At 42.8% G+C, this 26,979-nt stretch overlaps 1 long non-coding RNA gene across 5 annotated transcripts; it reads left to right on the top strand.

Annotated features, from left to right (window-relative positions):
• Window positions 1-220: 220 nt before the first annotated feature.
• LOC144686599 (uncharacterized) lies at window positions 221-26,979 on the top strand. Of its 5 annotated transcripts, XR_013577950.1 has the most exons (7): window positions 221-537; window positions 1,069-1,100; window positions 5,858-5,911; window positions 14,248-14,403; window positions 17,858-18,003; window positions 22,102-22,234; window positions 26,468-26,979. It is a non-coding gene; the product is annotated as an uncharacterized LOC144686599 (long non-coding RNA). The 5 variants fall into 5 exon arrangements; XR_013577952.1 differs by lacking the exon at window positions 14,248-14,403; XR_013577951.1 differs by lacking the exons at window positions 14,248-14,403; window positions 22,102-22,234.

Here is a 26,979-nt window from a genome sequence, read left to right as displayed (position 1 = left end):
TGTTTTGTAGGGTTACTGGTTTCAACTGATGGGTGGCATTATCTACTGTTTGTGAAGTCAGCTAGCTTAGTGGTAACATCACGCTTGCATAAAAAAATTCAGACTATGAAGTATCTTGATACCTACCGACTTGAAAATAGGGCTGAAAATTATACCTGTAGCACAATATATTTGTTAAGAAACATAATTTACTGATCTTTCTTATCCTCCTCCAGATGTGATTATTTTTATGCCGAAAATATACAAGAACTGGGATGTGTGGTGAGAGCCCCAAATAAGTAGTTCCTTCAGACTGAAATCAGCTGTACAGTCGAAAATGTCAGAACTTAACAAAAGACTATCAAGAACTCTTGAGCAATGTTGTTGACCTTCATCCACATAATCATGAGCTGAAAGAAGCTGTAGATGTAAGCATTCCCTATATCCTGTTTGTCGGCAAAGAACACTGCAAAGAAATAATAGCAAAAGCAAGCCAGGATGGCAAAAAATGGGACACAATCCTTCTTTTCACAGCTGACTTATTTTAAAGACCAAAAGGTACGGTTCTACTATGTTTTAAACATTAACATTGAAAGTTGAATGGTTTCTAAATGTAATCTGGACACAAACTGGATTTTTAACTTTAAAAATTGCCTTTTTGTTGCGTTATAGAATCTATACCATTGTTGATAGTTTTAAAATAGTAAAAGTTAAATTCTATGCTTACTATTTTTAGCAATTTCAGTAGTTGGTGCTGTGATGTGGCTTTCAGAGAAATCCAACATATATTGAATCTGGATACCAGCTATAATTTATAGTATATTGACTGGAAAATTCTATTTGTACAGTAGATAACTTCTCTCAGCTATTTTTAAAATTTAATAATAGTATCAATAGGAATGCTTAAAAATGGCTGGATTTTTTTTGTTTTTGTTAAACCACACTACCACTGAGATTGTTTGCCAAAGTCAGGATTTAAAAGTTGCAATTTAATGCTATTGTACTAAGATTTAAAAAGGAGATAGTTTACGTATGCAGTAAAATGTTAATCATCCACTGATCCAAGACTATGTTTGAATTTTACAAAAGAAATACAAGACATCGAAAGCTACACTTTCGAGGTAAGATTTGGAATTTTAAAATCTTCCATTAGTAACCCCATCACGTGGTGATTTTGTTGGATGTAAAACATCTTCATTGGATTTGTTTTGTCAGTATTTTCAGCTCATTTACTATATAATTTTACAGGCTTATACATCATAGGAACTTATTCTTCCCATAGTGTCTAATTCCATTCTTTCCTAGAATAATCTAAAACTAATCCCACCATGTTACTTGCTTTAGACCTGTATGTTTCTCTGTTTCATACATTTATCTGTTCTTCCCTTGAAGGATGCCATGACCTCTGCCCTTTGGAAAAATTGTATATGCTCTCACAGGCCTGTGCAAATAATCCTAACCTGTCACCTCATTCTTAAATTAATTTTTAAATTGATGACACCTCCTTATTGAATGCTTTACCTGACAGCCCTTCACTGATCTGAAACTTGTACTAAGGCAATAAAGTTCTGGTGCAATCATCATCTACTGGTATACAGCTATGAAGATCAACCGAATGATCTGGGCTGTTTTTATACAATTTGTAAATAGTCATACTGTTGGTATTTTGATCTTTTTGGCCCCCATTTCAGGGATGAGAAATTTCAACTTTCTGATTTGAAATCAAAAGTTCAATTAGAATTCTGCCCTTTGAACTGTTTCTCTGACCCCCTCCTCCTCCTGTGCAGTCCTTTGCTTCGCTTTGCATGTACATAATCCAGTAAGGCCATGTTCTGTTATTAGAATGGGCTTCATCCTGTATTGCACGCACTAACTGCATTTAAGCACTAAGGTGTTGAAATGCTAAGGTCATTTTGGTGATTCTATACAAATGCATTGGCCCTCAGTCTTGATGGTAATAGAAAGCAAACAAAGGGAAATCTAAAATAAAAACAGAAAATGCTGGAAAAACTCAGTCGGTCTGGCAGCATTTGTGCAGAGAGAAACAGAGTTAACGTTTCAAGTCCGTATGACTCTTCTTCAGAGATATCTATGTTTCTACCAACTTGAAGTCTCATAATTCCCACCGCTTGAAGTGGTGTAAAAGCATTTGTATTTCACTACAGATCATAAAACATGCTATAATTTTCTGGCCCCTCTTGCTACAGTGACTTTGCCACTCTGTCACAAATAAAATCAGACCTTTTTGTCTTCACCCACTCACATCCCTGTCATTTTGAATGGAGATGTAGTTTTTCATCACATATAGAAATGAAAATGAGGATAATTAATTATAATTCCAGAAGTGTGAGAAAATTGGTTTTACACAAGATGCATTGTGTAACCAAAGCCTTTACAATCTTTTGGATTTAGGCCTTTCTTCCCAGACCCCTATGGGCTCTCCAATTCTGTGGCAAAGTGCCACAGCAACACTCCATTGCCCCAATTTCCTCATGTTTTGTTTCACTTGTAACAGCCTGCACCCAACATTTAAATGATTCTGACCCCAGGACTTTATACATTTGTAATGGGCTGGCACAAATTCTGCTGTGCCCCATATCTGTCCCCAATCAAGTCATCCCAAGGAATTTCAGAGCCAAAACATTCTCATCTAATTTTGCTTATTTAAAAAAAAATCACTACTTAACTTGGCAAGCTTTGTTCAATAATTTTCTAACCTACCAACCTACTCATTAAAACCATGTCAATTATTCATTGACTAGATCAGGGTACTCTATTGTGACATTTTAATGGAAAATGTTGCAGGGTATCAGTCTAATGTGTAAAATAGTAATTGTCTTTTGTAGCATATAAGAAAAAAAAAATACATAGTCTTCCCTTCAAGTGAGGGCATTCTGATAATGTCAGAGTATAACATAAAACTTGTTAAAGCATTTTTTTATGGAGTCCGATTAAGTCCAAGAAGTGTATAAAATTTTAGGAAACAGCATTTACACTCGCATTACAAAGTGTGCAGGACATGTTTTAGCTGATTAACAAATTTGATGTTCCCTACACTGGAGTCACTGGAGTACACCTAGTACCAAGCAATTCAACCACTGTAACTCAAATATGGTATTGTAAAAAAAGCATATTTTGAAAAAAAAACCCTGAAAATGTTAGTTAGCATCTGTAAGGAGAAGAAAAAGAAAGCACTCGTATTTATATAGCATCTTTCTTGACCATGAGACTTCCCAGCACATTTACAGCCAATTAAGAATTGTAGCCACCGTTTAAATGAAGGTGAAGCAAAATTAGGTATACAATAAATTATCCGTTAATCTGTTCTAGCGATGTGCATTGAGGAATAAAAAAAGACCAGATCAGAAGAACTCTTTTTTGAATAGTGCTATGGGGCCTTTTACATTCACCTGAGGGAGCAAGCAGGATCTCAGTTTAATGTCTCATCTGTAAAACTACACCTCTGATAGAGTAGCATTCCCTCAGTACTTTTCTAAAGTGATTTATGATGAATGAACTTCCAATTTAGTTTATATAAGATGTCATTCTGATTGTTTACTGGTGCTCTAGGGATAGACTTCTACAAAAGTCCATCCTTTACTCTGTACAGGCGACTTTTATTTTTATATGTTTAACCTGTGCAAACACTAAGTATTTTCCAGTTTTAAAACTGAGAATACACAGATGACACACAAAATGCACCTTTGTAATAAGATATCTAGTGTTTAGTAGCACTGGGAAAGAGGAAGGGTTTTCTCTATCTGTTGCACCAACTCGGATGAGCACCACATGTAATATGGAGGATAGGATAGGAATGGGGTCTTCATGTGATAGATCACCGTGCACATGTGTACAGGAACTAAGGCAGGGGTGGAATTGGACAGCACAGGGTGCTAGCTCTCTGAAGGACAAGATTGTATACCAGCTCTGCTGCAGAGGGTTTGCTGACCTTGCGGGTGGTGACTACCATGAAAGACTGGTAGGCATACACCAGCAAATTCTGGAAGCATTGGGTAATCTGCCACTGAGCTTTTTGCACAATCGTTCAGCATGAAGTGAGTCCAGCTGTAACTTGTGTCAGGGTTTAATACGGAGCATGGATGCCATGCTATAATGAAAGCATAAAATCCTAGAAATGCTCAGCAGGTCAGGCAATATCTGTGGAGGGAGAAACAGGGTTCACATTCCAGGTCGATGACCTTTCATCAGAATAAGAAAAAGTTAGACCAGTTTTAACTGAGTACAAAGACAGGGAAAGGGGGAAGGGGATGAAAGAATAAAAGGGAAGCTCTATGATATGGTGGAGAGCAGGAGTGATTAAATAACAAAAGGGATGATTGTGCAAGGAAAAGTGGACAGTAATGGCAAAATATAGAAACAAAAGATGGGTCCAAAGGAAGTGTAGCAACAGTATAATCATTACCAGCACATGCTGTTTGAGAAAATAAAAGCATTGGTTATGATTTGAAGTTGTAGAATGTATTGTTGAGGCCAGAAGGCTTTAATATGTCTAATCAAAAAATGAGATGCTGTTCTTTGAGCTTCATTAGAACAGTGTAAGAGACTGAGGACAGAGAGCTTGGAGTGAGATGGATAATTAAATTGGCTAGCAACCGGAAGCTCAGGTCATACTTGCAGACTGAATGATGGTATTCTGCAAAGCAATCACCTATGGATATTGTGTTGTCCAAAGTGGAGAGAGTGGTCCGTTTCAAGAGTAGTGGAGTCCACCAGGATTGAGCCTCTAGTGATGGATCTGACAGCTTCCATCCCAGCTCATGCTGCTGCATTGGAAGCTCAGGCACTGCTGCCTTGGCTCTGGTGGGAGCCAGTGTCAACAGGAAATTTCAGATTCAGAAGTGTCACCTCATTCCGGCACCCTGATGAGGTGCAGCCCCGAGACAGTCACCATAGCTCCACGTGAGAGGAAGCTGCTGTTTTCCCTCAGGATTGCATGATGCTTACTCCTTCCACCCACTTCACTGATTGTATCCACACAATCAACTGTGCAAGAAAACACACAGCACAACAATTCGGAGCAGGAGTAGACCTTTTGGCCCCTCAAGCCTGCTCCGTCATTTGATAAGATCATGGCTGATCTGATTGCGGCCTCAACTCCACTTTCCTGTCTACCTTCCATAACCCTTGATTCCCTTGTCAATCAAAAATCTGTCTAACTCATCCTTGAGTATATTCAATGACCTAGCCTCCAATGCTCTTTGGGGAAGAGAATTCCACCGACTAATAACCCTCTTAGAGAAAAAAATCTTATCTCTTAAACGTGAAACCCCTAATTTTTAAACTGTCCCCTGGTTCTAAACCCCCACACAAGGGGAAACATTTTCTCAGTATCCACCCTGCCAAAGCCCCTCAGGATCTTGCATTGTTCAATAAGATTATCTCTCATTCTTCTAAACTCCAATGAACATAGGCCCAACCTGCTCAACCTATCCTCATAAGATAATCCCTCAGGAATCAATCGAGTAAATTTTCTCTGAACTGTGTCTAATATAATTATATCCTTTCTTAAGTAAGGAGACCAAAAATATACACAGTAGCTCAGATGCAGTCTAACTAAGACCCTGTACAACTGTTGGGTTCTCTGATCCATGCTGAGATACTGCAGTTTACCTCCAGGCACTCAAGAAAATCACCCACCACAGTCTTCTTATGTTGTCCTCAATGGAAGTTTAGAAGCCTCTTTGTCTCCCATGCTGTAGCAATTGGGGGATACACTTCATAGAGCTCTAGGATATATAAATGAGCACACAAGGTATTAAAGGTGATTCTTAATCATTGCTGTTAAATATTTGATTGCAAATGAAATTGAGTTTATGGGTAAATTGTATGGATTCAGTGTTGGTGTTTCTATTTGCAGGGAAGTGAGGGCAACACCCATAAGGCTGAACCAAAGGAAGGCAGTAGGATGGTGGTAAGATGGATGATGGTGATAATTGTGGGACTTTCAGTGCATTGGCGATGAGAGGTGTTTGGGTGAAATGCTTTTGGATGAGCTGCTGCCTGGGTTCTGTCAGCTAGGGACACATGGTCAGCTCATACTGCCCCCCCCTCCTATATGTCCTCCACCTTCTCCTTCTGCATTACTCCTTTGTGTCCCAAGTGGTGGTAAGGACAGGTCCTTCTTCATGGTGAAATTATGGAGCATGGAATATCCTATGTAAAACTGCAGACCTGCTTGGGAATCTACCACAAAAAATTTATCTGAATATCCAGGTAGCAAAGTGCTTTGAGCAAGCTAACAGCTCAACGACATTGCTTGTGACAGCATGGCTATCCATTCTAGGCCTGTTCTCTGCCCAAGTTCCCGCCAGGAGTCATGAGCCATATCTGGAGGGGATCACCCTGTCACCCAGTACCCAGCCTGTGACCTGGTTGGAATAAAGGCAACACAGAGAATTGATTCCTGAAGAATGAGTCATGACTGCTGCCAGGAAGCTGGGCACAGACCTGCATGGCGTGATGCTTATGGCCACAAACCAACTGGAGGTTGTTGAAGTGGAAATCCCTTTCTACAGACAAGATGCCAGGCTGGTCATCGGGAGCATGCAAGGAAATGTGTGCACATCCTATAGCACCTTGGACCCTGGAAAATCCTCCAATGGGTGCAAAGCCTGGTGCTTTCTCTCATCCTGTTCCACTCTATCCATGGAAAAAGATTAGATATTCTTTCGGATTAGAGTGCCTCAGTGATATCTCTGATGCAACTAAGGACTGTAAAATGGGAGATATCGCTGACATCGCCTGCTGCAACCTGAAAGGAGCCTGTGGCATAAAAGCTGAGGGCCGCAATGATCTTCACATTTATAATCAGCGCTATTCATGCCCTAGACAGTGAGTATATTTATTTCGAGTTTCATCTAAAGCCACAGCAGATATATTATCAACAGCCTGCCATTTTTGTGTCTCTGTCATATATGCACACATCAGATAACCTACTTTAAAGCTTCTGAAATTTGTCCTCTAACTTGTAAAAAGAAAACAAAAATATTTTTTAGAGACTGGCAGAGAAATGGCTTTCCATAATTTTATAGGTTAAATGCTACTGCTCTTCCCAGGAAATCTTTCACACTGCACATGCCCACACTGCAGGATGTAGCAAAAATGTCAAATTCAAGCCTATGACTATATTAAGAAACACAAAACAAGTCAATAGATAAATGCGATATTGTTTTGAAACCTTATTTTAAGCACAAGCAATTTAACTTACATTGACTTTTTTTCAACAACATTTTCAGTGCTTCAATTGATTAATCAATAAACTGTCACCTACTGAAATGAGGAAAATCCATTATAAAACATTGATAATTGTATTGGAATTAACAAAAATCAAAACAAATTAATGTTTATGGACATGAAATGTGCACATGTGCCTTTGTCACTGCCAGTGATTAGTTGATAAATGTATACTTATATATGTATATTTTCAGAAATTTTCCATTGAGGCAGTGCCATTCTCCAGTGGCTGGAGCCTGCTAAAATGTACTGTGATGGATGACAGTAACATAGAACGAGCATATAGCAAATAAAACATATAAAATAGGAAAGCTGGGACTTCATTCTCTACACTGTTTTTAATGATGGATCATTGTTGCTCTGAACAGCCCTTTCTTGTTTCTTCTAATTTGCAAATATATCCTACATGTTCCAGAGCTGATCATTGCTTTGAATATTACAAAAAAAACAGTTCTATTCATAGAACAATATGCTGAAAAGCTGGGAAACTGCGGAGCCAGGGAAGTGTACAAAGTGGCCACTGTGATTTCTGCTTGCCTTCTAGGGCAGTGGCTCTGCTGGAGTGTGAAAATATAATCAAAGTACAGACTCATACCTATAGCCTAGAAAACAGAGTTCCTGGAACAAGTTATAGAATTTATTTAATCAGGAAAGAAGTTCAGAAGCTAGTAAGCCAAAACTTACTCCATTGAATGAAGGGAGAGTGCATAAAATCTTGAGCAAGAACCCTATAGAATTTTACATTATATTTGAAAGTGAGGTAGTTCACTCCAAAGCAAGGGTGATAAAGTTAAATAAAGGAAATTATGAAGGCATGAGGGACAAATAGGCTGAGGTGGATTGGGAAAATACATTAAAAGGTATGACTGTACACAGGCAATGGATTGTCTTCAAAGAACTATTACATAGCTTACAGCACCTATACATTCCTTCAAGGTGCAAAAACCCCAAAAAAGTCAGTCAACCCTGGCTGGCAAAGGAAGTTGAGGATTGTATAAGATTATAAGAAAAGGCTTATAAAATTGCCAGAAGTAGTAGTAAACCTGGGGATTGTGAAGTTTTTAGAATATAGCAAAGGAAGACCAAGAAACTGGTAAAGAAAGGGAGAATAGAATATGAATGCAATTTAGCAAAAAACATAAGAACGGACTGTAAAAGCTTCTATAGGTATGTAAAAAGGAAGCGTTTGGCTAAGACAAATGTGGGTCCATAACAGGCAGTCAGGAGAATTCATAATGGGGAATAGAGAAATGGCAGAGAAGCTAAATGATTACTTTGTGTCTGTTTTCACTGAGGAAGATACAGGAAATCTCCCAGATTTAGAGATTCAACAGATTAGGGAAAATGAGGAGTTGAAGGAAATTAGTATAAGTAAGAAGACAGTATTGGAGAAATTAATGGGACTGAAAGTTGATAAGTCCCCAGGACCTGATATTCTGCATCCCTGTGTGTTGAAAGAGGTTGCTTTAGAGATAGTATATGAATTGGTGATCATTTTCCAAAATTCTATAGATTCTGGAATGGTTCCTGAAGATTGGAAGGTAGTAAATGCCACCCCACTATTTAAGAAGGGAGGGAGAGAGAAAACAGGGAACTATACAGATCTGTTGGCCTTACATCAGTAGTAGGGAAAATGCTAGGATCTATTATAAAGGATGTGATAAATGGATACTTGGATAATTATGATCTGATTGGGCATGGATTTGCAAATGGGAAATCATGTTTGACGGACTTGGAGTTTTTGAGGATGTTACTAACAAAATTGATAAAGGAGAGTCAATGGACGTGGTTTACTTGGATTTTCAAAAGGCTTTTTATAAAGTCCCCTACAGGAGGTTGATTAACAAATAAAAGCACATGGGATAGGAGGCAATATACTGGCATGGATTAAGGATTGGCTAACAGGCAGAAAACAGAGTAGGAATAAATGGGTCATTCTCATGTTGGCAGACTATGACTAGTGGGGTACCACAAGGATCAGCACTTGGACCCCAGCTGTTCACAATATATATCATTGATATAGGTGTGGGGATCAAATGTAATATTTTCAAGTTCACAGATGATACAAAACTAGGCAGGAATGTGTGTTGTATGGAAGATGTAAAGCAGCTACAGGAGGATTTGGATAGACTTAGTGAGTGGGCAAGAACATGGCAGATGGAATATAATGTGGAAAAATATGAGGTTATCCACTTTGGTAGAAAGAAAAGATGTGCAGAGTATTTCCTAAATGGTAAGAGATTAGAAAGTGTAGATGTACAAAGGGACCTGGGTGTCCCTGTCCATAAGTCACTGAAAGCTAACATGTAGGTGCAGCAATTAGGAAGACTAATGGAATGTTAGTAGTGAAGTCTTGCTCCAATTGTATAGAAGCTTGGTTAGACCGCACCTGGAGTACTGTGTGCAGTTTTGGTCCCCTTACCTCAGAAAGGATATTATTGCCATAGAGGGAGTGCGACGGAGGTTAAACAGACTTGTTCCGGTGATGGCGGGACTGCCTTATGAAGAGAGATTAGGGAAACTGGGCCTGTATTCTCTAGAGTTTCAAAGAATGAGAGGTGATCTGATTGAAACCTAAAAAAATACTTAAAGGAATAGACAGGGTAGATGCAGGGAAGATGTTTCCCCTGGTTGGGGAGTCTAGAACCAGGGGACACAATTTCAAAATAAGAGGGAAGCCACTTAGGACCGAGATGAGGAGAAATTTCTTTACTCAGAGGGTTGTGAATCTTTGGAATTCTGTACTCCAGAGGGCTGTAGAAGCTCAGTATGTTTAAGGTAGAGATTGATAGATTCCTGACCAACAATAACGTGAAGGGTTATGGGGATAGTGTGAGTAAAAGACATTGAAGTTCAACCATTGAATGGCAGAGCAGGCTTGATGGGCTGAACAGCCTTCTCCTGTTCAACCTGGCCCCAACCGCTTCCTCTTCACCATGGATGTCCAATCCCTCTACACCTCCATCCCCCACCAGGATGGTCTGAGGGCCCTTAGCTTCTTCCTTGAACAGAGGACCGAACAATCCCCATCCACCACTACTCTCCTCCGTCTGGCTGAACTTGTTCTCACACTGAACAATTTCTCCTTTAACTCCTCTCACTTCCTCCAAATAAAAGGTGTGGCTATGGGTACCCGCATGGGCCCCAGCTATGCCTGTCTCTTTATTGGGTATGTGGAACATTCCTTGTTCCAGTCCTACTCCGGCCCCCTCCCACAACTCTTTCTCCGGTACATCGATGATTACTTCGGTGCTGCTTCATGCTCTCGTCGGGACCTGGAAAAATTTATTAATTTTGCTTCCAATCTCCACCCCTCCATCATTTTCACATGGTCCATCTCTGACACTTCCCTTCCCTTCCATGACCTCTCTGTCTCAATTTCTGGTGATAGACTGTCCACCAATATCCATTACAAGCCTACCGACTCCCACAGCTACCTCGACTACAGCTCCTCACACCCCGCTTCCTGTAAGGACTTCATCCCATTCTCTCAGTTCCTTCGCCTCCGTCGCATCTGTTCTGATGATGCTACCTTCAAAAACAGTTCCTCTGACATGTCCTCCTTCTTCCTAAACCGAGGTTTTCCACCCACGGTCGTTGACAGGGCCCTCAACCATGTCCGGCCTATCTCCCGCGCATCCGCCCTCACGCCTTCTCCTCCCTCCCAGAAACATGATAGGGTCCCCCTTGTCCTCACTTATCACCCCACCAGCCTCTGCATTCAAAGGATCATCCTCCGCCATTTCCGCAACTCCAGCATGATGCCACCACCAAACACATCTTCCCTTCACCCCCCCCGGCGGCATTCCGTAGGGATCGTTCCCTCCGGGACACCCTGGTCCACTCCTCCATCACCCCTACTCCTCAACGCCCACCTATGGCACCTCCTCATGCCCACACAAAAGATGCAACACCTGCCCCTTCACTTCCTCTCTCCTCATCGTCCAAGGGCCCAAACACTCCTTTCAAGTGAAGCAGCATTTCACTTGCATTTCCCCTAACTTAGTCTACTGCATTCGTTGCTCCTAATGCGGTCTCCTCTACATTGGAGAGACCAAACGTAAACTGGGTGACCGCTTTGCAGAATACCTGCGGTCTGTCCGCAAGAAAGACCCAAACCTCCCTGTCACTTGCCATTTTAACACTCCACCCTGCTCACTTGCCCACATGTCTGTCCTTGGCTTGCTGCATTGTTCCAGTGAAGCCCAACGCAAACTGGAGGAACAGCACCTCATCTTCCGACTAGGCACTGTTCAGCCTTCCGGACTGAATATTGAATTCAACAACTTTAGATCTTGAACTCCCTCCTCCATCCCCACCCCCTTTCCGTTTCTTCCCCCTCCCTTTTGTTTTTTCCAATAATTTATATAGATTTTTCTTTTCCCACCTATTTCCATTATTTTTAAATCTGTACTTTTAATGCCCGGTTAGTCTTTCCACCCCACCCCCACTAGAGCTGTACCTTGAGTGTCCTGCCATCCATTCTTAATTAGCACATTCGTTTAGATAATATCACCATCTTCAACACCTCTTAGTTCCTTTGTCTGTGACATATTTTGATTATCTGCTCCTATCACTGCTTGCTTGTCCCTACAACCACCCCCCTCGCCCCCCCCCAACTTCTCTCCCCCCACCCCCCCCTACCTTAAACCAGCTTATATTTCACCCCTCTCCTAATATTACTCAGTTCTTTTGAAGGGTCATGAGGACTCGAAACGTCAACTCTTTTCTTCTCCGCTGATGCTGCCAAACCTGCTGAGTTTTTCCAGGTAATTCTGTTTTTGTTCTCCTGTTCCAATGTTCCTATACGGTTCTGAAATGTGAATGGCACACAATTGGCCAATATTAATAATTTAAAAATAAAAGTACCTCTGAGCTACAGCAATTCCAGGGTATTCCTCAGTAGGAGTCCACCAGAACAGCCAGAGACTAGGATGGGATCCTATGTATTTAGCCTTATGGTGAAATATAGTATACGTTGAGGGTGAAAGCCTTCCTCAACTCAAACATAGCCATTATTGTAAGGGATTCAAGACAGATTCTTGAGCAAATCATACCCTCAGTGTGATCTGGCATTGTGTCAGTAACAGTATGCCCAATCTAACCAGGCATTTCGTCCTGAAACCCAGTGAAACTCGGCGCAGAATTGTGGCCTTTCATGGCCTGAGGAACATTCAGTGCAAACCTGCCTTCTGGTTGTCCCTTGTCATGGAGCAGCCAAAAATCCTAGGTTCCTCAAAACGCCCTGGAGTATTCCTTTTTTAAAAAAAAAACATTAATTTTGACTTGCCTTTTTTGTCTTCAGACTGCCCCAGGAGCTCCTGCTGATGTTATGGTCATTGAGTTTTCAGGGCAGGCCGTAATGCTAGTGTCAGGGTGCTGACCAAGTGAATTCACTATAAAATGAAGCAGAATGTCAGAAACCCTTCCCCCTGCCCCCTTCCATATTATATCGTAGTGTTGGGCCTGTGACCACTACAGGTAGAGGCCCAGTATTGCCTTGTGGAAGCCCCAGAAAATCCCAGGGCAACAGTCAGGGGTGATGCATTAATGTAGTGGACCTCTGCCCCTTTCATTACAATGTGAGTTTGAACGCTAATTCCCTGGCTAAAGATAGAGGAAAATCTGCCCATTTGCTACCTTCATAACCGTCATTATGTTAATAATATTTGACAAGACTCTCTTGGCTATAATTTGTTTTATAGCTATGGATTTGAAAACCAGCAATTACTAATTCAAAAGCACTTTTTGCAAGAATAATATTGAACAGAGCTGGGAGCCTTACATTTCATTGATGTGCTGATGTGACGTAAGAGAGAGATGTTGCATACCATAGCTCCAATTACACGCAGCATATGTTCTCTTGAATGATTAAATCTCTTTTTAGAGATCATTACTGTGTGAAACATAACATGAAAGCTGAAAATAAACTAAGGCCAGGATATTTCCTAAGTGAGGCGAGCTGGGTGAGAGCGGGCGCAGAGCCAATCGCCGCCTGCGATTGGCTCTGCGCCGCCATTTTACGAGGGCGGGTCAATTAAGGCCCGCCCAGCATATATCGTCGCTCCTGAGATCAGCGGGAAGGGGTGGGTGGCAGCGGGAGGCCAATGACCGCCGGGTCCAATGGCGACCCGGTAGCCTATTCAAATATGGCGCAGACAGCCATCCTAAGGCTGCCACTGATGTCGGACAGGAGAGCAGGCCAGGCGAGAGGGCAGGTTGGTGGGGCAGTCGGCCCCGAGGTTCTCAGGTGAGTGCCTTGCTGCCCTCCTTGAGGAGATGGCAGCACGCCATGAGATCCTGGTGCCAAGGGACAGGAGGAGCCCCCCGCCAAATAACAAAATGTGCCTGGGAGGAGGCGGCAGAATGGGTCAGCTCCCACGATGTGGTGAGACGCACCTGGGTACAGTGCCACAAGTGGTTTAATGACCTCTTGTGATCTGGAAGGGTGAGTACCGTGTTGGCATGGGAGTTAGCGCAGCAGTTAGGCATCCCCCCCCCCCCCAACTCAGAATTTTGTTTTTGTATCCGTTCATTCACGGGATGTGGCCTTTGCTGGGTGGGCCAGCATTTATTACCCATCCCAAGTTGCTCCTGAGAGGATGGTGCTGAGCTGCCTTCTGTACCCACTGTAACACTCACAGTGCTGTTTGGGGACGAGTTCCAGGATTTTGACCTAGCGACAGCGATGGAGTGGAGAAACGTTTCAAAGTCAGGATACTGAGTGACTTGGAGGGGAACTTCCAGTTGGCAGTGTACCCATCTACCTGCTGCCCTTGTCCTTCTAGGTGGTAGTGTTCGTGCGTTTGGAAGGTCTTAGAGTGTGAGTGGGAAATGTGATGGAGGCAGCATCTGGGCAAGGGGGTCAGCCGTGGCTGCTTGGAATGAGTGTATTGCAGCTCCAGGATCACGAATTGGATGAGCTCTGCAAGGTTTTCCTCAGGTGGGGGTGGCAAGGCTGCAATGGCAAAGCAGGTACAGGGTGAACTAATCAATGCTCCTCTCTCCTTTCAGGAGAAGACAGCCCACAATAATGCAGAGCACTGCAGACTGGCGGAGGGCAGCCCCACCTTCTCATCATCACCAGATATGAGCAGGAGGCACTGGAGCTGGAAAGGCACCATGTGCCCAGATCAACCGGCTGCGATGAGGCTGGGGTGCCATTGGGAGGTAAGAGTGCCGTGCACTGAGGTCACAATGTCTGTCAGTGCAAACATTCCACTGTTGACTATATATTGATTTCAGCCCCCAAAGTGGATTGCCCATTGATAATGGAAAGAGGAGCGCATCCTGATCCGGGTGCCAGGCATGCACATTAACGGTGTAACGACTTCAACTAATGAAATGTCCTTGTTCTTCCTTTCAGCCTCACCAGAGCACGCCCGGACTCAGGAGGCTGAGGGACCACCGCTGACCCCTGAGGGCACAGAAGATATAAACGCACCAGCGTCACACCTTCTCAGCCAGGCAGGCGCCAGCACAGATACCATCTCGGTGGGGATAATGTTGTCGGCTAGTATCTCGGTGCACAGCAGTGAGGGCACTTCACACTCGCTTGAGGTGCAGGCGGAGGCAGAGAGTGCCTAGGGCGCCGGCAGTCAGAGGAATGCTGAGGACCAGGAACATGCTCAGTCAGTGGCTGATGATGGGCCTCTAGAGTCGTCCCTGAGGCAGCAGATGGTGGAAGTCCAGCAGGGTGTCTGGGAGGATCTGGCTGAGACACATGAGGGAATGCGTGCCATTGGTTCCGTGATGGAGGAGTCCATGCAGAGCATGAGCAATGCAATGACCCTCATGGCCGATCAAAATGCCTCCTCCATGGAGAGAGTGGCGACTCTCATGGAGAGGTTCCTCCAGGAGATCAATCAGGGCTTCCTGGGGATGCACTTGGACCTGCAAGCCCTCACACCGGCAATGATCTCAGCTGGTCAGAGTCAGTGTGGGAGATGGATTGGGCACCCAGTATCCCAGCAGGGTGCCCATCCATCAATGGTGAGCAGGGATGTCCAAAGCAACCTCACTGGCACCTGATGAGGCTGCGATGACTGGGGAGATGCCAGCTGTGGAACTGGCTGCTCCCACCCAGGCGGGGCCAGCACAGGCTCCACAAGCCAGAGGACGCCTGACAAGGTCATCAAGGCCAACAGGACAGCAGGGTGAGCAGGCTGTCTCCAATGTCGGTGCCAGTGAGGGGGGAGCACCTAGACGTAGCACCCGCAAGTGTAAATGTAAATCACCTTAGGCACAACACGGGATTATCACTGGTGGTTTTCTTTTGCCCCACGTTTAAGTTGTTTCTAAGTTGATGTGCTCTTCAACATCTTTTAATGTACTTTGATTTTTGTATGCAAGTTGGCAATCATTAAATGTTTTGGTTCTCAACAAGCCTCTGGGTGCTTCATAAGCTCTGCAGGTGAAGGGGAACCCATGATGTTATGAAAGATTTGTTTGTTACTGAGCTTTATTGAAAAGCCACATAGTTAATGTTCCTGACCAGGCAAATGTTGCCCCCAGGTATTGAGTATGGAGCCTGCAGCCCTGGCATGTGTTGGTGGTTCATCTTTGGTAGCTAGCTGAAGGAGCGTTGGATGAAAGCCTCGCGGGTGTCCCTGCCTCCCTGGAGGTTGCCTAGTTCAGCTTCTATCCCCTCAGTGTTCTCCTAAGCATGCTCACCCTCAGACTCACTATTGGACTTATTGGCTGCTGCCACAGCATCTGTGTCTACATCTTGTTCCTCCCTTTCCAGCGCCAGATTGTGGAGAGCGCAGCATGCAACCGCTATCAGTGACACACGATCTGGGGGGTATTGGAGTGCATCCCCTGAACGGCCCAGGCATCGGAAGCGCATCTTGAGAAGACCGATGGTTCTCTCCACCACAGCCCTTGTGGAGGCATGGCTTCTATTGTACCGCTGTTCAGCCTCTGTTCTTGGATGGCGGAGGGGCATCATGAGCCACCTTCTGAGGGGATAGCCCTTGTAACCCAGCAGCCATCCATGAAGTCGGGCCGGAGCACTTAAGAGCCACGGCACCTGGGAGTGTCTCAGGGTGTATGCATCATGGGAGCTGCCTGGGTACCTTGCACAGACTTGCAGAATCTGCATCCTGTGATCACACACTATCTGCACGTTCATGGAGTGGAATCCCTTCCTGTTGACGAAGGCACCGGGTTCACCTGCTGGAGCCTTGATGGCCACATGTGTGCAGTCTATAGCACCCTGGACACGGGGGAAGCCAGCAATCGCAGCAAAGCCTCTGGCTTGCTCTGTCTGGCTGGCCTCGTCCGAGCGGTAGTGAATGAAAGTCAATGCACATCTGAACAAAGTGTCTGTCACCAGCTTGACACAAGTGTGGACAACTGAGTGGGAGGCTACACAAAGATCACCCACCGAGCCCTGGAAAGAACCGGAGGCATAGATGTTGAGGGCAACCGTGACCTTCAGTGCCACTGGCATGGGGTGTCCACCCACACATTTGGAGCTGATCTAAGGGCCGATCATCTGACAGATGGAGGTCTCTGTCTCCCGTGAGAGACCGAGCCTCCTTCGGCTCTGCGCCTCAGACATATTGAGGTAGCTGCATCGCTGCCTGTAAACCCTGGCAACAGGAAAGTGGTGTCTTCTGCAGCCCCTTCTGCCTTGGACTTCCTGTTGGCTCTGCACCCCTTGTGCCTGTGCCTGTCCTCCCACAGATGGCTGCCCTTGAGGCTGAATATGGACTTCTGGCCTCGTCCCCCTTTTGGCCATCTCTCCCTCCTCAGAGGAGGTGCCTCCAGCAGAAAGCACAATCCCCATTCCCAAGGTAAGAGAAGGGTGTCTGATACCTGCAAGGCCCCAAGTTTTATGATTCCTCCAGAGTCCTGAACTGAAGCCTGTTCTTTCTGTCAAAGCAGCTCTGAAGAGAATTGAAGTTGTCCTGTTCACACAAGCAAGTAGCAATATGTAAAAAAACTAAAGTTCTAACTACTTGCATTAGGGTGCCAACTCACCCCTCTTATCCCGCCCGTGGATGAGGTTTTTAAAAATGTGGCCTACCCACCTGCCCATTGCGCCCGTGCGACACACTGAAAATCGCACCGGCTGCGAAAAGTCATCTTCAATTGCTGCCTCAAGGGCCTTAACTGGCCCGTTAATTAATGGTGGACGCACCTCGCAACTCATAGCGCGTCCGCCTACTGAAATATAGCAATGGTGTGCGGCGACGTCGAGATGCACGTCCAACATCATCACACATCAGTTTGTGCACCAGCATGTCGGGCCCACCCCTGCACGCCTACCTGAAAATTCTGCCCTAAATGTTGTTTCTGTCTAATTGCTCTTTGGCTATAGAGATGTACTATTCATTTAATCAAGTGGTGTCTGTGCATCATTGTCACATAATTTGTTATTTGAATACCATTTGAATAAAAAGATTTGTTATGATCAACTATATTCTAGGATATTAGGTACCATAAGGTATCATATATGAAATTATTTAAGTTTGTTGAAATATGGTGTGCCTGTTATGTCACAATAGTCTTTTTCTTGCTAAACCTATGTACCATAGCCTAGTCTCAAAACCATGTTTTTATTTATTCCTGTTTTTTCTGTATCATATTTAATTTGTTCCTACTTTGTTTTCTTTAGAATGATAAACACCAGAAAGGCACAAATATGCGATAATGAACATCTCCACCTACTCTGTCAGAATGCTCCCTTCAGAGCATTACAAACATTAACTTGGAAGAAAAGGAAGGATCTATGATCTTTGGATTGCAGAAGCCACAAGGAAGGTAACGTCTTTGTTATGTACTCAGTAAAATGTATGAATTATTTCATTAATGCCCTTTGATTAGTCTTGAAGTTGGATATGATGTTCTCTGAATTGTTTTGGAATGCAGAAACTTTAAATGGTTACCCGCCCCATAACATTTTCCTTTCTAATAATTTATAATTCCGTTATTAAATCACTAAAAATATTTTCTAATTTGTGTGCATCCTCTGAAGTGAAACACAGAGCAATTATATTACAAATGGTTTATCATATTGAAGATGTTGCTGTCTTGCCCGCACTGTTTTGAGATCCCAGGCCAGATTTTTGCCTCCCAATGGAGGTGCAAATCTGGTTGCGAAATTCTGAACTCTGCTGGAAAAACAATTTTCCACTGGCTTCCCAACCAAGCACTATTTTATGTGGCCTTTTGGTGGGCCAGGAAGGCCTTGAGTGCAAAATGCGCAGACATCTCTGCCGAGGCCGGGGTCCAGATTGTGAATACCACAAGAAAATTGTATTTCCTCCCACGCACTGTTTTCATGTGCTGGTGTAGGTTTTGTAAGCCCTAAAAAACCCAACTCTTTGGAGAGTTTGTGACACAGGGTGAAGGAAGCCTGTCAAGGAATTAGGAATATTCAGAAAGGTAAATGTAAAATGTTTTGACACCTTCAAACATCACTGCTGTATTGTAATTTAAATGTGATTGTAATGCAGTGACTCATCATAGAGATCTCTTCTGCAAAAGTAAGGTGACCCTTATATTCACCGCCATTATATAAATGTCATGCATTACAGTACTTTTTCCATTGGGGAAAGGGGCATAATGTGTTAAAATTGTAAAAGCAAATGTCATGTCAGCCTCTGCTGTCATGTTTTGTGCTGTGAATTAAATCAAATGACACCTCTGACTGTTATAAAATCTCTGCTTTTGAAAGTTGAGCGACATCTCTGAATCTGTTCCCCCCCGCTCCCCCATTGATTGACAGGCACTCTGCTTTGAAATGGGACACCATTCTGTTCTGTCAGCTTCAGGCAATGTAGCTGGAAGTTTTTCTTATGACAGTTGTAGCCATTATGCTTAGCTGGTTTTCAAAAACGATAATGTCTTCAGCTGAGCAGGTGATGTTTTGATACAAGAAGAACTGAAACTTTCAAGAGGCTGTAATAACAGAATATGCCTTTGATGTGGTTTCTCGTTTGTTTACAAAGCTAATAGGCACTTAAATGATTACAATTTTTTGCACTAGCTTTTTTCTTCAGTCTCAATGATAGTGTGTTTGAATTCAGGATTTTATTAGATTGTTAGAGGTTTAATTTTTTTCCAATGACTTTAAGATAATTCCCACTGCTATGTATGACTCCTGAGGACTGTACATAGTGCATACTTTGTGAGTGGCAATGGAGAATGCTTGGGGGGCATGGAGGTGGCATGGGGATCAGAGGGAGCATGGGGGTGGATGAGGGGCGAGATTTAGGAGACCTTTAAATAATGTCGGGTGCTGTGCTGCTTGTTGGAGAACTAAGGCAGGACTTCTAACTGGCCCGCCTCTGCACCCACACTTCTTTCGCACTCTGTCGCGACTTTCAAAATGCACTGCAAACCCAACCCCTGTGAAAAGACTAAATTACCGGGCAAAGTCACACATGGGTCGGGTGTGCTTTCAGAAGGCACAAAAGTGCGCAGGTTGGGTTTTCCTGAGCCCGTCACAGAATTCTGGCCCCACATATTCCACGTGCCAATCTACAGCAACTTGATTGCCTTGTGTGTTTCAATAATTGTTTCTTGTTTAATTTGTTTTTAAATTAAAAATGTGCACAGTGGCAAATGATGTGTTATGTTTTATTTGTTATAAATAGATTCACAACTTAAACATGACCATAACATACATTGTTTCATAAGTTATACTTCACCAGTTAAATCAAAAGGCTTCTCCACTGGTCTCTTGATATGTTTAACAAATTAGGAAATCAACCAAAGAGCAATTGTATTTCCGCTTGTGCTTTATAATTTAACAATTGCAATGTACAAAGTATACTTCTGTACTGTTTTTGATAAAGGTATAAAACAATTTTTGTTCTGGGTGTACGCACTTGGTCACTTTTGGAACCTCAGAGTAATGTGTATGCGACCTTATCCGAGATTAAATATAATCGTACATGCTAAATATAGTTTACTTGATGACTTTCAATGAGCAATCGAGGAGATATGTTGCTGCGAATAATAAACCAGGAGTACGAAATGTTGACAAAAACAACAGGTTGCATTTATAAAGCACCTTTTAATGTAATGAAATGTTCCAAGGTGCTTTACAGGAAAATTATGAGCAAAGTATGACACCAAGCCACATAAGGAGATATTAGATCAGACTACCAAAAGCTTGATCAAAGAACAAAGGTTTAAGATGTATCTTAGAGGAGGAAAGTGAGGTAGAGAGGCAGAAATGTGTAGGGAGGGAATTCCAGAGCTTGGTGCTGAGGCAACTGAAAGCACAGTGGAGCAATTAAAATTGGGGATGCACAAGAGGTCAGAATTACAGGAGCACAGATATCTCAGATGGTTGTGAGGCTGGAGGAGATTACAACAATAAGGAGGGGCAAGGCCATGGAGAGATTTGAAAATGAGGATGAGAATTTTAAAACCAAGCTCTTACTTGACTAGGAGCTAATGTGGATCAGCAAGCACGGTTGATAGGGGAACGGGACTTGCTTTGAGTTTCGAGATGGGCAGCAGATTTTTAGTTGATCTCAAGTTTACGGAGGGTAAAATGTGGGAGACCAGACAGAAGTCAAACAATGTTATGGAGGTGGATATAGGCAATTTTAATAATGTCACTAATATGAGATCAGAAGCTCATCTCGAGATCAAATGTGACATAAAGGTTGCAAATAGATTGCCTTAATCTCTGACTGTTGCCAGGAAGAGGCATGGAGTTAACAACTAGGGAATGAAGTTTGGAGCGGGACCCAAAAACAATGGCTTCATTCTTCCCAATATTTCAGTGGAGGAAATTTCTGCTCATCCAGTACTGGTTGTCGGATAAGCAGTCTGATAATTAGAAACCGTGGAGGAGTTGAGAGAGATGGTTGTGAAGTAGAGCTGGGTTTTGTCAACATACATGTGAAAACTTACGCATACCTTCAGACGATGTCAAAGGGAACATACATAAATAAAATATAGGAGGGGGCCAAGGATTGATTCATGGGGCATACCATAGGTTATGGGTCAAGAGCAGGAAGAGAAGCCATTGCAAGTGATTCTCTGGCTACAATTGGATAGATAAGAATGGGACCACATGAGGACAGTTGCACCTAGCTGGATGACACTGGAGAGACATTGGAGGAGAATGGTGTGGTCAACCATGTCAAAGGTTGCAGACAGGTAAAGAAGGATGAGAAGGGAAAGTTTACCTTTGTCACAATCACATAGGGTGTCAGTTGTGACTTTGATGAAATGGCTGATAGTTGAATAAGCATGAAAGTAAATGTATGCATGATCTTGCATTACTAAGCAATTTTACTGTAGCAATGTTCAGCAACAGGGACTCAGAGACATCTAACAAAGTACATAAATAAGTGCTGATTTCCTTTCCTTGGCTATTTATAGGACTTCATTGGAACCTAGACCAACTTAAGAGAGTAAGCACTTGTTGAATCTGAATATTTCATTTTCATTTTAACCATTTCATTCTAATCTAATGCTGTGACTCCCCATATCCCTAGATTCTGAGAGTGGGTGGGAAAATGGAGTTGAGGCCTATGATCAGCCAAGATTATATTGAATGGCGGAGCAGGCCAAGTGGTTTACTCCTGCTCCTACTTATGTTCTTATTCTGGAATCTTATCTTTCAGTCAAGTACCAAATCCTGGCAGCTGGGAAACAACACACCATTTAGTGAAACTCAGTCATGTCTGCAAAAAATTCCATCAATCCCTCTTACAATGGAGTCTCTAAAGCTACAATTTGGACAGTTTAATCAAATTATTATCCACTCAGAACTTAAAAATCAATTTGGTAATATATATAAAATATATTAGCCTAAATCTTCCGAGCAGGGTCAATTCTGACATTGACATTGTGCATGAAGGTATCTGTGACCTGACCTTTACAACTTTTCAGCCCTATCTTCCACCCCTGAATGAATCATCGTAGGCTCAGCGCAACCTCTCCAGGGGAAGATCGTTGAGTGCAAGAAGAGACAAAAGAAGGAAGGACCCACCCGCTTTTTCACAACACTAGCTGTTGCATTCAGGTAATTTTTTAAAGGTCCAAGTCTTTCTGTGAATTAGTGAAGGAGTGAATGGGTAGATGGGTTAGGTGGATACGTGGGTAGTCGTGCTGGCTTGGGGAATGATTGGGGGGGGGGTTGGTTATGTTGCTCATTTGAGTTACTCTGGCGAGTTAGGCTAGGTGTTAAACTAGCCTTTTGAACTAACATTTCCAGGTTGTAAGTATGCAGGTAAGTCCTGCATATCTGGCCTAAATCCACCCTGAGCTTAGGACCAGAGACAGTTGTGGAGGGTCCCAGGCAGCGGAAGTCAGTTCATTGGAATTTTAAATGCCTCGTGCAATTACAACGCATATCTGTGCATCTGGACTTCCGTAAGGTCCTGACGTGCACCTCCAATTTATGTCTCATCTCTGACAATCCAGAGACCAGAAAATTTGGACCAATTGCCTTTAACATAGAAAATAAGTCACAAGATACTTCACAGGGTTGTTAGGAGAACATCCCTCTATTTTACTTTTTTGTTGGGGAAGAACTAAAAAGTTGTCTCTGGGGTCAGGACTTATGCTATGTGTGTTCACTCAGCAGAGTGGGTTTTAAACACTTTTGGCAGGAATTTTTTCTGGACTTGTCCCACTGTAACATCAGTGTAAATCTCTTTTACTCATATAACTGGGATTTTGGCCAAACCTCAGCACAATTTTTTTCATATTTGTTCTTGGCATTTGATCATCGCTGGCAAAGCCAGCATTTTGCCCATCCCTAATTGCCTTTGAGAAAGTGTTAATAAGGCACTTTCTTGAACCATGTGTCATTGCAGTGCTGTTAGAGAGGAAGTTGCAGAATTTTGACCCAGTGACAGTGAAGGAATGGTAATTATAGGTCCAAGCCAGGATGGCATGTGAGTTGAAGGGAAACTTATAGGTGGTCTGCTGCCCTTGTCCTTCTAGGTGATCGAGGTCATAAGAACATAAGGAGCAGGAGTAGGCCATTCGGCCCCTCAAGCCTGCCCTGCCAATCAATTAGATCATGGCTGATCTGCCCCATGTCTCAACTCCTCTTTCGTACCGACTCCTCGTAGCCCTCAACTCCCCGATATTTTAAAAATCTATCTACCTCCTCTTTAAATACTTAGTGATCTAGCCTCCTCAACCCTGAGGTAGAGAATTCCAGATATTCACTACCCTCTGAGAGAAGAAGTATCTCAATTTTAAATGAGTGCCCCCTTATTCTGTAACTATGTCCCATAGTTTGAGATTCCCCTTCTAATGGAAACATCTTTTCAACATCTACCCTGTCAAGCTCCCTCAGAATCTTGTACATTTCAATAAGATCACCCCTCATTCTTCTAAACTCTAATGAATAAAGGCCGAACCTGTTTAGCTGTTGTTGATAAGTCAACCCCTTCATCCCAGGAATCAGCCTAGTGAATCTCTTTTGAACTGCCTTCAATGCCAGAATATCCTTTCTTAAATACGGGGACCAAAACTGTACACAATACTCCAGGTGCAGTCTCACCAACACCCTGTACAGTTGTAACAAGACTACCCTACTTTTAAACTCCAACCCCCTAGCAACACAGGCCAAAATTCCATTTGCCTTCTTAATTACTTGCTGCACCTGCATGCTAACCTTTTGTATTTCATGCACAAGAACACCCAGATCCCTCTGCTGCAGTTTTTTGGAGTCTCTCTCCATTTAAATAATTGTCTGCCTTTTGATTTTTCCTACCAAAGTGCATGACCTCACACTTTCCTGCATTAAACTCCATCTGCCAAGTTTTTGCCGACTCACTCAACCTGTCTATATCCCCTTGCAGATTCCTTATGTCCTCATCACAACATGCCCTCCCACCTATTTTAGTAAAGTCAGCAAATTTGAATACATTACACTCTGCCACTTCCTCCAAGTCATTAATATAGATAGTAAATAATTGAGGCCCTAGACTGATCCTTGTGGCACTCTGCTAGTTACGTCTTTCCAGCCTGAAAAAGGCCCGTTAACGGCGACTCTGTCTTCTGTGTGTTAACCAATCCTCAATCCAGGCTAATACATTACCCCCAATACCATGAGCATCTTGTGCAATAATCTTTAATATGGCATCTTATCGAATGCCTTCTGGAAATCCAAATACACTACATCTACTGGTTCCCCTTCATCAATTCTGCTTGTTATATCCCCAAAGAACTCTAGCAAATCTGTCAAACATGATTTCCCTTTCACAAAACCATGTTGACTCTGTTTGATTGCGTTGAGCTTTTCTAAATGCCCTGCTATTTCTTCCTTAATAATGGACTCTAGCATTTTCCCAATGACAGATGTTAGGCTGACTGGCCTATAGTTTCCTGCTTTTTGTCTCCCTCCCTTCTTGAACAGGGGCATCACATTAGCGGTTTTCCAATCCGCTGGGATGCTCGCGGAATCCAGTGAGTTCTGGAATATTTCGGCCAATGCCTCCACTATATCTGCAGCCACTTACTTTAAAAGTCCCCAGATGTTAGTGAGGAGAACTTTGCAGGGCTGACATGGCAGGGTGTGTTTTTGTTGTTTCCGGTGCCTAGGTCGATGCCAGGTGCTCCATCCAGTTTTATTCAACTTTTCTGTAGCCCTTTGACACAACTGAGTGACTTAATAGACCATTTCATAGGGCAGGGTTGATGAGGGTAGCGTGGCTGATGTTGTGCATGTGGACTTTCAGAAGGCATTTGATAAAGTACCATAATGGTTGAATGGAACCCCATGGGATTAAAGGGTCATTGGTAGCATAGATATTAAATTGGTTAAGGGGCACAAAGCAGAGAGCATTGATTGTACATTTCACTCAGTCAGAAAAACAATTATGTTCCCCAGGGATCAGAATTGGGACCACCACTTTTTGATATATATTACTGACTTACACTTGAGTGTAGAAGACATAATTTCAAAGTTTGATGGTGGAAATTGTGAAGGGTACAGTACAGACTGCAGAAATGGGCAGTCACATGGCAAATCAAGCTTAATTTTTTTATTTATTCTTACACGGGCTGTGGGCATCACTGGCAAGGCTAGCATTTGTTGCTCATCCTTGATTACCCTTGAACTGAGTGACTTGCTGGGCCATTTCAGACAGCATTAAGAGTCAACCACATTGCTGTGGGTGCGGAGTCACATGTAGGCCAGACTAGGTAAAGATGGCAGATTTTCTTCCCTGCAGGACATTAGTGAACCAGATGGATTTTTACAAAAATCGATGATAGTTTTAATGTTGCCATTATTGAGACTAGCTTTATATTCCATATTTATTAATAGAATTTAAATTCCACCAGCTGTTTTGGTGGGATTTGAACCCATGGACCCAGCAAATTAGACAGGGCCTTGGGATTACTAATCCAGTGATATTACCACTACGCCACCATCTCCCCACAGAGTAGTGTGGAGTGATACATTTTAGAAGGAAGAATGAGGAGAAGCAACATGAATTAAATGCTACAATTTTAAAAGGAGTGTAGATATGGAGAAACTATTTACATACAAATCTTTAAAGTTGGCAGGACACTTTGAGGCTGTTTTTTATTTTATAGAGGCATAGATTACAAAAGTAAGGGAGGTGTAAATTATTCATTAGGCCCTAGCTATTGTGTCCAATTCTGAGCTCTACAGGAAGGATATCAATGCTTTGGGGAGGAAATTTACTTGAATGGTACCAGAGTGGGAAAATTAGAGTAGCTGGGATTGTTCTCCTTGAAGCTGAGAAGATTCATGGAGGTGTTCAAAATTATGAGGGATGTTAATAGAGCTAATCGGGAGAAACCATGTCCACTGGCAGGATGGATACTATCCAGAGGACATAAATTTAAGGTAATTGGCAAAAGGGCAGAGAGGCGATATGCATTTTTTTTACATGATGGGTTACAATTTGGAATGCACTTCTGCAGAGGTGGCAGAAGATGATTCAGTAACAACTTTCAAAAGTGAGTTCGATAAATGCTTGACAGAGAAAGAAGATGCAGGGCTAGGGGAAAGTGCAGGGGACCGGGACTAGTTGGATACCTCTTTCAAAGAAAGGGCACAGATACAATGGGCCGAATGGCTGCCTCCTGTGTTTGTATTATTCTGATTCTATTCTAAGAACGTATAAAATGGGTCTTTTTAATTCTTGCAGTTTTTTTAAAAAAAAGTTAACAACTTTTCATAGTTTGAGCTAATTGCATTGAAATGCTTGAAAAGTGTGATGTCATCTGTTACTGCACCTGACTGTGACATAATGTCTGCTTTTAGGGCTTTTGCGACTGAAGACACTGAGATGGCTGGCTAATGAGCTGAAAAATGACTATGAAGAACTTTTGAAGATACTGAATATTAAGCAGAGCAGAATGCAGGCAATAAAACCCAAATGCCCAGAGAATGTGAAGAACAATCATAGATGTAATTATTTGCTGGAGGAATAGCCAGCCTAGGTTCACTGATAAAGTTGCAATCTTGGCAACTGAGTTAACCAAGTGCAAATGTCAAGACCAGCTATTGCAACATATGAAAATATTATACAGTGTAAACGATAAATGACTAGATTGTCAGTGCTTTACAGTCAACTTGATTTTCTGAAAATATTCATAGCTAACTTCAACATTCATTTTGCAGCAATGATGTATTAATATGTATCATACTAACTAAATTGTTAAATCATAGGGGATTATTTCAAAAGCTGTCAATAAACCCTACATTTATGAATAATCCCTTGGAAGAATGCATAAACTGTTTATATCTTTTGTTATATACTTATATACCCAGAG

Source organism: Cetorhinus maximus, chromosome 11 (genome assembly GCF_964194155.1).
Source record: "Cetorhinus maximus chromosome 11, sCetMax3.hap1.1, whole genome shotgun sequence".
Classification (NCBI taxonomy): domain Eukaryota; kingdom Metazoa; phylum Chordata; class Chondrichthyes; order Lamniformes; family Cetorhinidae; genus Cetorhinus; species Cetorhinus maximus.
This window is presented reverse-complemented; position numbering and strand designations above follow the sequence as displayed.